Raw genomic sequence first — 3,776 nt, forward strand, 5'->3', positions numbered from 1 at the left:
AGGCCAGTTCCAAGGCTGGTCTCACCACTCCTGCTGGCTGGGTACCTCTGTCTAGTGGTGAGGGTGGGAGGGAGAGTGGCTGTACAGTGGTTAGCACAGGGCCTGGCTCCATAGGGAATGCTGTGCTGGGCCACCTATCCACCTTCCTGGACTCCAGTGGGGAATTTCAGACCCCAGAGATGGCAGAAACACCCAGCCAGGCCCCTCTGCTTTCCTCATGAGCACGGAGGGATAGGGCGACCAGCCGTACCCAGAGCCAGCTCCAGCTCCATTACTTGTACAAGCCCCTATGGTTTTCAGATCTTCTCCAAATTTAGGGCCACCTCAGCTGCTGGGCTTCCGACCTCCCTGTCTCCACTCAGAGCTAGGGAGCAGGCTGGCAGGGACCACAGCACCTCTTATCCCTAGAGAGTTCAAGGACAGCGTGCTGACTGAGCCCCTCAAGCACTTGGAGGAAGGCCTTTCTCAACATCAAGGAGACCCAGGCCCAGCGGGCGTGATGTCCAAGATGGCACAGTGGCAGGGGGTTGGGAGGTGACAGCTGGCCTCCAGAGCTGTGGCTGGCCTGTGGGAGCACTCCACTCCCTGGGCACTGAGAAGTCCTGGCTTCAGCCTCCATGGTAGGCTTTGCTGGGGGTCAATACAGCTCAACTCTTCTCAATTCAGAGACCTCCTTCACTTGGCTGCCTTCCTATGGCCTGATTTCCGGGCAGTTCTGTCACAGGATGTTGCAGTGAACCACTCAGGAGCCCCAGGTGGCCGGGACAGGCGTGGTGAAGCAGATGGTGAGATTCGACAGGAATAAAACAGGTTGGGCAGAATGTGGTTTACAGCTTTGTGTTTTATTATTATTTTAATGTATTTCAATCACTGTGTATCATTACACCATACCAAATGAACTGTCCCATCGGGAATACTCTATATTGGTTCAGTCAAGGTTTTGGGTTCTGCTGTGTGAATGTGTTACTTTCTTTGTGTGGCATCCACTGGGGGCCCCAGGGCCACCCAGAAGTGTACCTGCCCTTGGCATGTGGGGTTGGGGGAGGGACAGGCAGTGTGGGCAAGGTGTTTTGATGGGGTTGTCAGAAGTGCCAGCTGCCAACTGAGAGTACTGTGATCACACCAAGTGGTGAGGGTGGGAGGGATAGTGGCCATCCAGTGACTGGCCCAGGCCCAGATGGGCATTGTGGCCTCATCCCAGCAGCTTGGCTTGACCCAGAATGCTAAGGACACACAGTCTCTTGCTGTGATGGGACTCAGTACTCTCCTGCTAATGTGCACTTTCAGTGGGAACTCTGGGGCTTGGACAGAGGGTCCAGGACACCACCATCTGCTGTCCACCATTCCTGCCACACCGGTAGGGAAGGGGGTCACAGGCAGTCCTGGGGTTGTGTTGGGACCATGCAGTCAACACAGGCTGAATATAAAGGAGCTGCCTCCCATGCCTAAAGCAAGGACTGGGCTGGGAAGAAACTGTGAGCAAGGTCAACAGTTTACGAGTTCCAGTTCTCCACTGTGTTGCTATAGTGGTCTGAACTCAATTTCTCTGCCATGGGCCTTATTGCCGTTAAGGTACCCCGATACCCCATAAGGACAAAATAACACCTCCAGCCTTACTGGAGGTTTTTGCTATAGGGCACATGAGCTCACTGAAAGAGACAGGGAGATACAGAGAGACAGAAAGTGAGGAATCAACCCCCAGGGGAGATGACCATGCCACAATTCCTTCTCCATTCTCCTCTCAGGATCTTGAGCATGCACACATATGTGCCAGGTGTGAATTTAAGCTACCAGGTCTGGGATTAGAACCATGGTTGACTACATGAGAGTTCAGTGACATAGCCATTATGCCAACTGCTGGTCCCTATAGTTTAACAATTTCTAAGAAGAAATCATAAATCAATACTGTTATTTAAACTAATTAATACAGCATTGGGACATCTGATACAGTGGAGGGCCAAGGTATACAGCAGGCCACATGTGGCTAGAGGCTGTGAGCAAGAGACTTGTGGTATATCCCCTCCCCACTCGCCTTTGAACACTCAGGTACGTTGCTTGGGACTTTGAGAAGACCCTTCTAACCCCATCCAGACATCCCTTCTAGCAGAGGTCCTTGGCATCCAGCAGGCTGCTTGTGGCTGGAGGCTGTGCAGCAGAGATTCCCCACTTGACTTTGAATTTCCAAGTGTGTTGCTTGGGATTTTGAGAAGACCTTTTGTTTCTCCCTGCCCCATCTGTTCCAGCAGAGGGCCTTGTCAGGCTGCTTGTAGCTAGAGGCTGTGTGCAAGAGACTCATGGTTCATCCCCCCTCCCCACCCCACTTACCTGTGAACTCTCAGGTGTGTTGCTTGAAACTTTGAGAAGATCTTTTTGCCCCTTCCTGCCCCATCTGGACATCCATTCCTGGGAGAATGCCATGTGGGGTGACTTTGAATCATCCAAGTCCAGTGACAACAGTGCAGGTTGCTGGTGATCATCAGGGAGGAGGCAACAGGGAGATCACCAATCACTTTCTCACATATGCCTTTGTATGTTCAGAATTAACTCAAAGAACTTAGGAAGGAACATGTAAATGCCCAGATGACTAGAAATCATTGCAGATGCTCAAGAAATATGAGCAACTAGCAAAATATCTCTTCCTCAAGGGAAAACATCAATTCTTCATCATCCACAGACAACACAGTGGAACTCATTAAAATGTCAGGTAAATAATTCAGAATATTTATAGTGGCAAAACTAAATGAGATGCAAGAGAAAAGACACAACAAGCTCCAAGAGATGAGGAAGTTCCTTCATAATTTGAAAGAATAAATAGACACTATAAAAATAATCAAACAGAATTCTTAGAGATGAAGACTGTGACATAGGAAATAAAAACCTCCCTTGAATGTATTAAAAGCATATTAGATCACCAGAAGATTGAATCTAAAATGAGAAAGACAAAACCTGTGACTCAGAAAAATTATGAAGAAGACTGAGGAGACAACCAAGAAAAATGAGTACAATATACAAGAAATACTAGATACCATTAAGTGCACAAACATCCAATAATTGGTATCCCAGAAGGTGAAGAAAATAATAAAGTCATTGACAATTTATTCCATAAAATCCTGGAAAATTTCTGAGTCTAGAGGGGCGTTCAAATACCCAGACCCAAGAAATACAAAGGACCCCAAATGGAATCAACCCAAGAAGATATTCTGCAGGGACATAACAGAAAGATTGGCAAAAACCACAGACAAAGACAAGAGACTTAAAATTGGCAAGAGAGGAATGTTAAGTTACTTACAAAGGTTATCCCATCAGGTTAACACTGGACCTCTTATTGGAAACAATGCAAGCAAGGAAAGAATGGGGAAGTGTAGTCAAAATGTAAAATGGAAAACAATTTCAAAGAAGATTTTTAAACCTGGCAAGATTATCCTTCATGTGGGAAAAAAAGCAAACATTGTCAGATAAACAAAAGATGAAAGAATTTACCAACTCCAGTCCAGCTCTTCAAGAAGTTCTGAAAGTAGTTCTATACCAGGAAAACTGAAGTCAGACAGACAGACATAAGAGAACAAAAACTGGATCACTTAATAATAACATATCCAGAAATATCAAAATAATGTTTAACGTTAATGGATTAAATTCTCTCAGCAAGAGGCACAGACTGGCTGAATGGATAACAAGGACAACAACAACAAAAAAGCCCTCTATCTGTTGCCTACAAGAAAGATATTACTGGGAACCAGCAGTTAGCGTAATGGCTATGTCGCTGGCCTCCCACATAG

The sequence above is a fragment of the Tupaia chinensis genome, unplaced genomic scaffold (genome assembly GCF_000334495.1).
Source record: "Tupaia chinensis unplaced genomic scaffold, TupChi_1.0 Scaffold000591_1, whole genome shotgun sequence".
NCBI lineage: Eukaryota > Metazoa > Chordata > Mammalia > Scandentia > Tupaiidae > Tupaia > Tupaia belangeri.